The sequence below is a fragment of the Acinonyx jubatus genome, chromosome D1 (assembly GCF_027475565.1).
Source record: "Acinonyx jubatus isolate Ajub_Pintada_27869175 chromosome D1, VMU_Ajub_asm_v1.0, whole genome shotgun sequence".
Taxonomy (NCBI): Eukaryota; Metazoa; Chordata; class Mammalia; order Carnivora; family Felidae; genus Acinonyx; species Acinonyx jubatus.
Window position 1 is genome coordinate 99,315,240 of NC_069390.1, and position 13,534 is coordinate 99,328,773.

The following is a 13,534-nucleotide window of genomic DNA, read 5'->3' on the forward strand; positions in this document are numbered from 1 at the left end:
GAAGCAATTCAGACTTTAATCTGTCAGCAACAATCGTCTGGAAAACCAAGAAAAAATAAATAAAAATTAAAAAACCAACCCAGAGTTTTGCCTTTTAGCTCAAAGTCCTTAGCTGAGGGGAGTGGGGAAAGGAGAGAGGTGGGCTGAAACTTTCATGGCCAAAGTGATCAGCCCTTACAGTTGACTATGAACTGCATAAGGGTTCAAGGTGAGCCCAGTGTGGACTGGCGTTAGCCTCTGCAGCTTGTTTGATGATTGCCGTTGGCACAACAAGGGTGTCCTGAGTCAAGGACAAGAGACTCAAGATGAAAATCCCCTCAATTCTGAAATCTATAGGTATATTCTAATATAGACTGCATTGTAATATGGTAAACATTCCAATGCAGACTACAGGATTAGTTAGTCCCAGGGCTGAAGGGGCCTTCTAGAATGTTCTTTCTGCTTCCAAGCTGGGTAAGCAACTGTCTCCTGGGAAGAATGAGAGTGTGGGTGTTTCTTTTGCAGAGCAGGGCGCTCCCACACAGGGACAACAGAATGCCTTCCTACGTCAGAGGGTGTTGCTGGCAGACAGGGTGCTTTCTGTAGGCTCCAGTGCCAATGTGCCCAGGCCACCTTCCACAAATAAATTCCCCTTTTTGAGGCTCAGTTTCCTAACCAGTTAAAGTAGAGGTTTCAGACTGTATGGTCCCTTCCAGCTCTTACATCCTAAACAAAAGAGAACATTTCAAAGATGGAATTAAACACACACACACACACACACACACACACACAAATTGACAAATAGGGAAAGCTTTCAAAAATCTCATTCAAATTATTGCTGGATTTGTCTGTTAGTGAGATTTGTTTCTTTGCATGTGCTAATTGGCCTTGGCATTAATTAATCTGATTTCATTATATTTTCTTTAATTTGTCAAGATATCATTTCGTTACTGGGTGACAGAGCACTTTGGAGGATTGTTACAATTGGAATATATTCCCCACCCCCTTTTAAAGTTCCTGGAGAAAAGGCGTTATCAATTAAGTTAATTTGCATACACATTAGGTTAATCGTTTTAGTTTAGCCAAATTTGTGGAAATTTACATAGCAAATTGACCCTCCACATTTCACTTAAACATATGTAGCACACGGAGTGGTGCATTTTGAGTTGCTAATGAAACTGGGGTTATTTTACACGCTTCTTTTAGTAAAAGAGGTCCAATTAGACCAAGTAATTTTTTATTTCATCCGTAATTGCAAAACAAATAAGCTTCTTGGCATTTTTTTTTCCTAGCGGCAGCATCTCACGGACAGGGACGTTAATAGGGAAGTCATGTTTTCCTAATTAAGCCCGGTTTGATTCCTGCTCACTGTTCCGGCGTCAGCCCTCTGCAGTCTTCTTATAGGTGCTCTTCTGCCTGAGTTGCTAAGCCTCCTGGTATACCTATTAATAGAAGACTCCCCCGCATGGAGCCAACTGAATTAAAAAATGTAACTGGGAAGGCAGGGTGGGAATTTTGACAGATTTGTTTTCAAAAAAAATTTTTTTAATGCCAGAGAAGAGAAAGTTGAATTCAAAAAGGGGTCTTGGTTCTCTCCATCAGGGGAAGAAAAGAGAGGAAAAATAGCTTTTGTTCTCCCCCAGAAAAGAAGTTGGCATAACACATTGGTGGTGTTTCAAGAGTGACTCCAGGGGCTAGCTTGTTCAGTGTCGGAGAATTGGCTGTCATCCCCCCTTCCAGGGCTGTGGAGCAGTAGGGAGCTTACAGTTATGTGGGATAGTTGCAAAAAAAAAAAAAATCTGGAATCTGAGGCTTTGCTGAGGGGACAGAGGGAGGAATTCTGGCCTCTGTCCTGGAGAGGGTGGGAGTCAGAGGTGAGGGGTGTGCTGGGGGGATGCTGGTATAGACAGAGAGAAGCCAGGCTCCTACTCTTTCTCCTGACTCTACACTGAGGACACAGAAGCACTTGACCCACTGTCCTATGCTGAGTTTTTTTCCTTCTAGAACAGACTCTTCTGGATTGCAGAGGAGGAGACTAGAATGGACAGTGGGTAAGATTTGCATGGACTGAATCAGAAGTGGGTGCTATACCTTCAACACAGAGTCAGGAGACTTGAATTCCCATCCTGGCTCAAGATGGCAAAAAACGGTCACAATGCTTCATGCCTCTCTCTGTCCCCACCCTTTGCCATGTGACACTGCAGCTCCTCTCATTAAGATGTGGGATCTATTGCCATCCCCCTTGAATCCGGGCTGTCCTATGACTTGCTTGGGCCAATAGCATTCAGCAGGAGTGTGGACATGCTGGTTCCGAGCCTAGTCCTCAAAAGGCTTGCCTGCCTCTGTTCACTCTCTTGGAACTCTGCTGTCACCCAGACCGGCCAGCTGGATGAGATGGTGAGAGACACGTGGCCCTGTTGTCTCCCATTGCCCAGTTGACAGTCCCCAGAAGCAGAGCCGCCTCGCTGACCTGCAAGAGGTCCCACCAGCCGAGCCCTGCCTAAATTTCCAGTCCTCAGAATTGTGAGCTAAATAAATGAGTATTGCTTTTAGGCACTAAGTTTCAGGGTGACTTGTTATGAAGTGACAGCCAGTACAATCATTAACCAGTTTGGTGTCCTTCTGCCTCCTAAAGCTGAACCAGAGGAGCCCTAAATTTCCTTCCACCTTTCTAAAGCACTCGAATACCATCTTGGTAGATCTAAGACAGCCTGGCATTTCACCAGAAGGGGCTCGGTTAGGGAACTCTGGGCTGTGATGGGCCCTAGTCTACCAGGGGAATTTAGTCCATCATTCTCATTAAGTCTACTTCTCATTAAGTCTACACTGGACGAGAAGAGGATGTGATGGGTATAAGTGGGAAGGAGAGCACTGCCTGTCTTGGGACAAAAAACAGGAACAGGAAACAGCGCTGGGGCTCTGGAACGCGATGCGCCGATGAGGTGGTGTGTGTGCGTGTGAGGTTTTTGAAGACAAAGTTTATGAACCCCCAGGGGTCAGTGGAGGGAGCATGCTTTGAATGACCGTGAGTTTGTTGAGATTTATTATGCAGCAGGTTCCGGGCCTGGACCCTCATCAAGGGAGCTGGAGGCCCATAGCCAGGGGACAATGTGGGCTGGTGCAGGAAGTGCCTGGCCAGCCTTTAGAACTAGGTTTCTTAACTGTGTTTCACCATCATACGCACAGATGCTGGGCGCACACAGGACACTTCTGTGGCGTGTCCGAGTGACCGGGTGGTCACTACTTTTTTCCTTTACCGTTCAAGAGTACATTCAGTGGTGCAACAAGTAAGACTAGAGGTACAGTGCCTAGCTTCTATAATCAGGGCTTAGTATCTGTGAAATGAATGAATGGCCAATGAATAAATGAACGAGTATTCTGTGGACACACATGAACCCACCCTGATTGAATCAAGCAACTGCTTTGCAAAGTTTACTTTTTTTTATTGTTTGGAATGCATTACTTCTAAAATATCTTTCAACTGGTAGAGACGTGCTCCTCTAGAAATAGCCCCATTATAGGAAATTCCACCTGCTGGGTTGGGGACACTGGATATCAGTGCAAGCTCGAGAAAGTTCTGTGCCTTCCCTGCTCTCTTGGATTTCTGAGAACCCCATGGACCCCATGAGTTTTCTGTTGTCCCGGCCACACTGGCTCTGGCTCTTCTTCCTTTCCCACCAGCCCTTGGTACCAAGTCCCAGTATTCCTTGTGTTCAAGCAGGACTGACTCGTGGAAGAATCTGGTAGCTTCTTTCTGAGTTTCCCTTATGCTAAGCCAGAGAGGACAGACACTCAATTGAGCACAGCCGCTGTAGTCAAATGCTCGCGCTGGCAAGGCGAGGCCCTGAATCCTGACATCAGAAGCGCAGGCACATCCAGGTGGGGAGTGGCTGAGTGGCTGGAGCAGGGTCCTAGGCCATCAGGAGTCTTCATGCCTCAGAGGCATCAGAGGAGAAAGTCCTTTTGTTTGGGTGCCTTCCCACCTTCCCCCTGCACATCCACCCATTTCATCATCTTTGCCCTGCTCCCCTAGGCTGCCATCTTTCCACGGCATCTTTGTACCCACGCCACTGGTTTCTGATATAATTATTGTGTCTGTTTTCTGTGACCGACTACATTGCTGGAGGGAAAGGGCCACACTTAATCATCTTCCTATCCACCCAGTGCCCAACAGACTGCCTTGAACATAGAATTTAATACGTGTTAGCAGCCAGCCACTTCTGAGCGCTGGGGACTATGTAACCTCCTGGAGGTCACACTCCATTGGTGCCCCCCCCCCTTTCTCTAGGTGAATGTGGAACTGTTCTTAGGTGGCAGAAAGCTCATGTGAGGGGCAAATTCCAGAGCCAGGCAAGGAATGAGCATGTGTGAATGGATCACTGTAACACAGTAGGGGGTGGGGGTGATGTGGACAACTGGAGAATGTGTGCCGTGCCTCAGACAGCCAGACCCACTTCTTTGAAAACACTTTTGGCCGAGAAGGTACGTCTGAGGTTTCTGGTGCCAGACCGCAGCTATAGGGTCAAACAAATGTTAACTCTCCAGCCCCGGGGTGGGGGGTACGTGACTTTGCCTGCACTTTCCCCAGCAGATGCATGGACTTGGAGTCAGAGGGTAAGGTATTAGTCTTGACTCTATCATTACTTGCTGTGTGATACCCAGGCCAAGGCTTTCAGATCATCATGCCTCAGTTTCCACTTACGTGCAATGGGTGTACGAACGACAAAATAATATAGGCAACTGCACTTTTGTAAAACGTAAAAAGTGCTCTACAAAGGCAAGGTGCTGACCTTCGGGTTCTTGGTAGAATCCTGTACGGCTTCTCTCTGGAGCTGCCCCTGCCCTGACCGCATCATCATTGGGCAAGGATCAGCACGGGTTGGGTGTGCCCACTTCTCACCCCATGGGCCCCACCCCTTGCCCTCTTGCTGATCCAGGAGCAAAGTAGAAAATGGCATTTCTGAATGAGGCTGACAGTTCACGAGGCAGGAAAACCCACCCAGTTGTGACTCAGAGTTTTGGAGGCGCAGATAGAATTAAGGAAATGTTAATGTATTCGCATTGCTTTGCCTCCTGCCTACACAGGCATAAGCAGTAAGAAGGGAGGATGGGGTGGGAGAGGGGACAGGGAGATGGGGGGCTGTGCTGATGGGCTCTATGGGTGGGGGCTGGTGAGGACTGCAGGGTCCCAAGGCTGCCTGGCTGCTACAGCTGGGCCTGAGGTCCCCAGGGGACAGGGAGGGATGTGCTGGCACCTGTGCTCTACCAAGCGAGTCCGCAGCCCGGAATGCAGTATCAGCTCAGGCACAGGGCCAGGGCAGAGGGGCTCTGGGGTGCTTGTGTGTGTCCACGCAGGGGGTGGGGTGGTGGGGGAGGGCACGCAAGCCGGATAACCCAGAGCTGTCTGCCTTGGTGCCGTGGCTTGTCGATGGCAAACAGCCGTTTAGAATCAATGTCTTTTCCAGACGAGGCCCCTGAATGTCGTATGCTTAATAAGACCTGTCTGTCCATCTGTGCGTTTAGGCAGGGAGCTGTTTCCCCAGAGCACAGCAGCCAGTATGCTACCTCAGCGTGGAGCAGTCCCCTGGGAAGCTGCCTCTTTTTCTCCCCCTCCTGCGGGGTGCTCCAGGACCAAGCCCCGAGGGGTTGGGATGAGTGGCTGCCAGTTTGATGGGTGTATGTGCAGGTGCCTCGTATCCCTGGCTCTGTTGGTTCACTTTTTATTCCCGAATGCAAGTGTCTGTTGTAGCATTTGCCCAGCACCAATTGGGTGCCAATTGGGGGTGTCAGAAAGGTAAAGGAAGTGTAGTCCCATCTCCTGGGCTCACAGGCTACCTCAAATCTGGGTCCATGATCCCCAAAGAAGCTCTCTCCTCCACTGCCTATCATCTGACTGTGGAAGCTGCCCAGTAAATGCTAAAGATGCTCCCCTTAATATCTAGCCACGTTCAGGAACGGTCACTTTTTCATTCAATCATGGGGCCTCTCGGGGGACCCCTAGGCACCACTTCCCAGTGGTGGCATAAGGTGGCTGGACCTTTGGGGTTCTGAGAATTAATCATGCTCTCCAGTTGGTTCAGGGTGGCTTCTTTGTAGAGCAGGGGGCACCAGCAGATGACTTGGCATGTTTGTGCTGGAGATTTCATCTTGTCCTTCCCTCTACAGTCTCAGCATCAACCACCTGAGCCCTCGGAGGAAGGGCGCGGTGTAGGGGCGGTGACCCCAAGAAGTAAGACCAGAGGAGTCACTCAGAAGCCCGGGGAATGGAGGCTAGAGCAGCCGGCAGCCTGCGGCCCGGGCTCTCAACAATCCCAGGTGGGACTCCTCCCTGCTTGGAGAGGCTGGGAGGCCTTTCAACATTGCTTTTCAGGAAAAAGTGCTGGTTCTTGCATTCTCTGCCCTCTCCTCCCCTACTCGGGCCTTGAATGTTTTAAATGGCAGTCTTCATGGTTTGATGGAGAATTTTACACTAATGCAGAGTATTACCTAGTTAATTTGACTAGAATAGACAGTGATTTTACATGGTGAGACTGTTGCCTCCTGAGCTAACAGTTCCATTACCAGGGGTGGGGCAGACCACTCTCCTTGAATCTGATGAGCTGAGGGCCGGCTGCAGATGGGCTTGCTGGGAGCTCCCCGGGGAGGCTGGACAACAGGAAGGGGGCCAAGGAAAGGCTTGCGATAATTCACTGCTTCCTTTGGTCACTCACTTGCTGATGAGTTCCTTCCTTTACTCAATAACTGACTCATTCGTTATTCCCTAATTAAGTCCATCCATCTCATTTCCTTCCTTCGACAAGCTGGCAGTGTGTGCCTGTGAGGCGCCAGGCCCAGTGGTGTGTCCTGGGGGTACAAGATGCCTAAGCCCACTCCTTGCCCGTTGGGTACTCACAGACATGCTGGAGAAAACAGTTGCAAACATCTAAGCGCACCACAGTAGACCCAGAGTGAATCCAAACCCCTGTGGGAGCCTGGAGGAGAGGCTGGCAGCTTGGGAGGCTGGGGCAGACCCGGCACAGGGCTGAGACCTAACCGGAATCTTCCACTGGCCAAGTGTGTGAGGGGACTGGACCAACAGTGGGGTCAGCAGCTGGGTGCAGAGAAATGGTAAGAGAACCACATCCTAAAGAGAGACACCGACAGCTGGGGCTTGTTAAGAAGCTGATCGGGCCCTGTCACCCCCTGCCCCACAGCACATTCTAGTGTCCAACATCCCAGTGTGTAGAAGAAGGGGGAGGGGCCGGCTGCTGATTTTGTGGAGACTATTTAGAATTCTCTCTCTCCCCCAAGCCAGCTGAGAGTGGCTCTGAGGGAATTATTCAGGGAGGTTGGGAGTGCCTATAGGCGGAGAGATGACACATCACTCCCAGGACAAAGTAGACACTTCCGGGCTTTGACTGGAGATGGGGACAGTGAGGGGTTCTCGCACAGGTTTGACTTGTGTCCTCTGCTTGCACCTTTCCTGATTTTTCTGAAGCGGGAGCCAGGGAATGGGGAGTGCGGAGCACAGAAGTTGAAGTCCAGAGTGGCTTGGGCCAAGGCCAGAAGGAACCGCAGTGTTGTAAATCTGGGAAGGGAAGGGGGGGGTCTCCCCTCCATACGTGCCTCCAGCTCTCAGAGAGTACCAAAGAAAACCCAGAAGACCTCACTGATGTGGAAGGACAAGGTGTCTGGAGGAGGGGCGGTTGGTATGGGGCCTGTCCGCTGCATGAAGCGACGGCCTTCTCCGGGGGGGTAGACCACTGGCACGGGCCTGAGGTAGCCATGGCTGCCCTTCCTGACATGTGCTCAGCACTGGAGGAATAGGTAAAGCCAACACTAATCCAAGACCACCATGTATACCTGCACACAGGCAAAGCCACCAGCAGGGGGTGGGACCAAACTGAACCGTTAGAGACCAAGGCCTTCCCCATGTTGTCAGGCTGCCAGTTCCACACAATGACCCCAGCCATCATTTCTAAACGCCCGCCCCCCTTCCTGGCCTCAGCGCCAAAGGATCCAGATCCGGGAAAGGAACCAGAAAGTTAGGGTATCTGTTAATGAGAGAATCCAAAGAATGTGATGGAAGGGATGGCTTGAAAAAAATATGTTGTATTTATGCCCCACTGAATATAAACTGTTTAATAAACCATTTAATAAACCAGTTAAACAAAGGGAAGGGGAAAAGACACGTGGATGTAACCACAAGAGCAAAGTCACAGAGGGGTGTGAGCACATGGCAGGGAAGTCTGAGTGGTCTGGTGAGACAGCTGGGTGAGTGACAGGACAGGAGAGGATAGGGCTCAGGAGGCTAGCGTGTGCTCTTAGAAGGAAGCTGGACATGATCCTAGAGGTTCTTGCCCCCAGGCGGCATCAGGTAGCCTCCCAGCCTCATCCCTTCCAGCTTGAAATTTCCAGCAACACTCTTCTCTGGACAAGGGGAGGATTTCTCCTACACTTTAGAAGCTCCACATACTCTGTAAGCCCCCCCACGCTAATACATCTATTTATAAGAAAACACTTGGGTCCCTCTGTTAGCGGGTTCCAGTGCTCAGTGTTGGTTTGGTGGGACCTGTAACCCTAAACAGCCACTCTCAGGACTGCCATGAATCATGCCCCAGGGAGGTCCTTCTCCCGGTGTTTTGCCCTCTGTTCTTGAAACAAAAGGTGGCTGGGTTAGGTTGCTATGAAGGTGCTGGGTTGTGCTGCTGCCCACATCAGGGAGACAGTGTTTTGGGGTGGATGGTGGGCAAACTAGGATTTAAGCAGTGGAAGTGCTTAGATAGAAGGCCAATTAATTAACTTGTCAAATCCTTCTCAGATAGCACAATGAAATAGATTCTTTCATAATGAACTGTCCACAGCGCTAAGCATCCATTTTCTTGTTTTCTTTGTGTTCAAATTCAAATTCATGGAGGTATTCATTAATTAGTGTGGTATTTGCAATAGTTGTATATAAAAAATCAGAAACACTTTGCAGTATTAACTCCCGTTTCTCTTACTTTTGTCCATCTGTAAGTCTAGATGTAACATGCATAAAGTATCATGCAGAACGCCAATGTTACTCTATCCTGTGAGAAACAGGATGAAAATCAACTGTTTTATATCATTTCCTGAAATGATAATTTATCATATGTGGCCATATTATAGTATTTGAAAATAAGTAAAATTCTCCGCTTATTTCTGAATACATAGATGTGGGGCTTTAAGAATTGTATTGTCATTTCTAATTTATCCTGCCTCTGCAGAGAAGTTTCTTCAAATTGAAATTAACAACAACAACAAGAAAAAAACTATCTAAGAACTACAATACCTCAAGAGATGTCTAAGTTGGCGTTAATCTCAACAGAACACAAATTATGTAAACGTCTCGATTATGACAACATAATTAGGGACTCTTTAAATAAAGGCAAGAAAAATAATTTTGGAGTAAATACACAATAGTTTTTGAATTATTTTATCTTTGTTTTATTACTCATCCAAACATTGTCAGCACCCAAACATGTGCAATAATAATTAAATTCATCTATCTTTAAGAGTTGCCAACTTTAAGTCATATAAAAAGAAACTGTGGTTTTACACCTAGATTTTTCAATTTTGTCATCACGAAGATGTATTTGTCAAGGTAGGGGGGGTAAGCGTATTTTATCAGTTTGTTATATTCATTGTACCTTTTAAGCATTTAGACCCATGATTTGGGGGCCTTGGTTGCCTTGCCCCCTCCCCCAACACCAGTGTTAGGAGAGGGTCTGCTTGTCCGCTCTGACAATCTTGGTTGCCTTCTCCCAACATCAGCCTTTATCCTGACGTCGTAGTTCTTGTGGGCACAGGAAAAGCACAGGACTCAATGATTTTCTTGCCCTATAGTGCCCTTTCCTGGGGAAAGAAATTGAGTCAGAGAGGCAAAGTGTCTTGCCAAGGTCACACAGCTACTGAAGCACTTAGAGACCCTGGAGTAGGGACCTTCCGTGGAAGGAGAGGGCAGGGGGTGGATGAAGAGACATCTGCACAAAACCCTGCACCTCAGCAGCCCCCAAGGCTTTAGCACCTCCTGGTTAGTGGTGCTCCACAGAGTTGGTGCAGAGGGAGGAGTGAAAAGCAGGCCTGCTGCCTACATGCCTCCTTGGTCTCGGTGACAATAAGGGGGAGCAGGGATCTGGGATACGGCCCCGACCCTTGCGCTGACCTACTCTCTCCAGGTCTCAGTTTCCCCCATTGTAAAAGGAGCAGCCAGGCAGGATGATCTCTGAAATGCCTCCCAGGCCTGACATCCTGTGTCTGCATGATTCCCCAGGGACTGCAGGTTTGTGGAACCCTGCGAACTGGATTTGGCCTCAATCCACGTTTCTCCTTCATTTCTAAAACCACGTGCACTTGCTGGAACACTAACTCCATCTGGTCTTGATTCCCTTCCTCCTGATTTCGCTCCCTGCTGGAAAGCGCTGCATCACGCCCAAGGCACCTTAGGGAGCTGCTCTCACCAACTCCCTGGTTTTTCTCCCCTGAGGCTTAGCAAGTCAAGCATTGCCAAGAACTCCCTTCCTTCTGCCCCAGCAGAGAGGAGCAACCACCGTCTGGGTGAGCAGGCTTCTTCTCTTTCCCTTTGGGGAGGCTGGCTAGCTGGGATCACCAGCCTCCCTCCCTCAGGAGCCAGGGGGCCCTCTTGCCCTCTTTGGCCCACGGCTCTGTCTCCAGAAAGTCTGGCCTTTGGCAGCCTTGCTTCCTCGTCACAATTGCATCTCCCGCCTGCCCACCTCTTTCCCAAACTCCTAATAAATTCTGTCCTCTTGCTCTTCTCCTTTCTCAGGCAGTGGAGTGTAGCAGTTAAGACCGTGCCTGAGTTTGCATCCAGCTCCTCTGTTCATGGGCTGCGAGGCTTTCTTTGAAATGATTGTCTTGTCTGTCAGTTGGGCATAGCGATTCCTATGTAACGAGGTGGCTGAGAAGCAGACACCCCGGACGGAGCGACGCGTCGTGTCTGTTAATCTTCCATCTGATGAACATGTGTGAAACACTGTCTCGTGTCCTTCATTCCTTTCTCTAGGTGTCCTCCAGATTTTATTAACATATCTCACCTTTTGCTTAATTTCTAAATAAAGTAATCTGAGTCAACATCCCACACACCTCTGAAGAGTCACTCTGCCCAGTAGTTTTGAGAATTCTCTAGGTAACCTTATGTTCTGCTGGCTCCTTGTGGTTCTGAATTCCTGTCTCTACTCAATTCTGGAGTCCCCTCTTGATGTCTTGCTTTTTGCTATTATTTGCTGCCTGTCCAGATAGGCCCCCGTGTGGTCAAAGGCCTCCTCCCTTCCCTCGGTATCACTAATGCAAGTCACGTTATCAGTGACAATTATGTTTATAGGGCTTTTGAGAATAGAAGGGGCTTATGTGTACAAGAAGGAAAAAGAACATTATAATTGGTATGTGCCATTGTTCATGAAGTCACAGAGTTGGCTGTGTAGAAAGAGGGGAAGTGGGACTAGGAGAGGCATTCCAAACAGAGAGAACATGGCGGGCCAAGATCCTCCATTGCCCGCTATAACCATCTGCTGGCTCCTCACCAAATCTATGGCCTGTGGGGACTCTGCTCTTCCTTTGCAGTTAGGCGTGGCCTGTATTGAGGTCCGGTCATTAGCATGTGAGTAGAAAGTGATTGATCTGTGCTACTCTCAAGCCTGGCCCACAGAAACTTCCCACACACTCCTTGCTCTTTTCCCTTCTGCTGACGTTGATGGTGCCCCTGGGGAGGACTTGAAGGATTCCTGTTGAAGATGGCAGAGCTGCTGTCATCCTGTCTGTAAGAGAAATGAAGAGCAGAGGAGAGCATCTTTCACCAAGCGGGAGTATTGGTGTTGTCCTGCTGAGTGAGTGAAGGATGACGTTCTGAGTTGGAGCCATCATGGGTCCGTTCATCATAGCAGTTAGCACTGCCCTAACTAATACACACCCAAGCCTCGTCGTCCTCTAGACTCCTCATGCTTGCAAGGACGCATGTAGTATTGGCCTTCCTTGGTAGACTACAAGCTACAGAAGGACACAGACCACACTTTTCATTCATCTCGTCCCCCACACCTGGTGCAAGGTAGGTGCTGCATAGAGATGTGTCTCATGGAATGGAGTGGAACCAATGTTCGGAGGAATCATTAGCAGGTGGACTAGCAGTACATTGCTCTCAAAGCTCCACTGTCCCTGCCATGGTGCCCCCTTCCTCCTCCTCAGGCTAGACTGCTGCCCTGGCCCTACGCTATAGCCTTGTTCTGAATTTTAAATGCAGCATGTGCCTTTACACCTGCTGCTTACGTGACTGGAGCCCAAAGGTTTCCGTTCACCTTCAGTGTCCCATGCTGCTGGGTGGTGCATGGGCCTGCTTCCTCTTGCCGTGTCCTAAGCCCAGCCCATACTGGGTGGTGGTCTTTTTTTTTAAAATATAATTTATTGTCAAATTGGCTTACATATAACACCCAGTGCTCATCCCAACAAGCGCCCTCCTCAATGCCCATCACCCATTTTCCCCTTTCCCCCACCCCCCCCATCCACCCTCAGTTTGTTCTCTGTATTTAAGAGGCTCTTATGGTTTGCCTCCCTCCCTCTCTGTTTGTAACTATTTTTTCCCTCTTCCCTTCCCCCATGGACTTCTGTTAAGTTTCTTAAGATCCACGTATGAGTGAAAACATATGATATCTGTCCTTCTCTGACTTACTTATTTCACTCAGCATAATACCTTCCAGTTTTTTTTTTTTTTAAATAAGGGTGACGGTCTTATATGAAACAATAACTGATAACAGGTGTGTAGCAGATAGGATTAAGATGCCAGGGTTTGAATCCTGACTCCACCCATTTATTAGTGGTACAACCCTTGAGAATCGATGTAATCTCTTTTTGCCTTAATGTCCTCATCTGAATAACCAGGATACAAATAGGACCTGTAGGTAGGTGTATTATGAGCACTGGATGGGATAAAGCATGTAAAACGTTTAGAATAGTGCTTGGCACATAGTAAGTGCTCAATAAATGCTACTGTTATTGTTATTGCACTTTCCAGTTCATAAAGCAGCTTCACTGATTCAGTGCATACCCCTCCTACAACCCTGGGAGAGAGAGATCCCCTGTAAGTACACAGGTCCCTCAACACATTCAGATTCAAGCACTATTACTGATAAGTTCAAGGCCGGTTTTTCATAGGCCAAGCTAGTTGGAGAAGCTGGGCCCAGAAAGGTTATAATAGTTTCTGGTACGTGGGAGGATGGGACTCGAACCCAGGTCCTGGGTACGAATCCCACCACAGCCCGCTGGATGTTCTCCCGCTCAGGATGGCAGTACCAAAGGCTTCACAGATGAGGACCTTTGTGTCTAAGGCAGAGTCCTCTTCACGCACACACTCGCTCATGTGCACACACACATACACCAGCGCCTCGGACCTGAGTTCAGGGGACAGGTCTCTCCATGATACTTCTGTCACTGACCAGTGTCCAGTTCATGTTGCATCAGGACTCTGTCCATCTGGAGGATGTTTCTTTTCAAAGTGGGTTTCTGCCCTTATACCTTGCACCTTCTATTGCTTTCCATTAACTGGTCT

At 48.8% G+C, this 13,534-nt stretch overlaps 1 long non-coding RNA gene across 1 annotated transcript in view; it reads left to right on the plus strand.

Annotated features, from left to right (window-relative positions):
* The first annotated feature begins 6,421 nt into the window (after window positions 1-6,421).
* Window positions 6,422-13,534, plus strand: part of LOC113593143 (uncharacterized) — a 244,706-nt gene continuing 237,593 nt past the window's right edge. The window contains exon 1 of the long non-coding RNA XR_003413192.2: window positions 6,422-7,086. This is a non-coding gene — a long non-coding RNA (uncharacterized LOC113593143). The remainder of the gene's footprint in view (window positions 7,087-13,534) is intronic.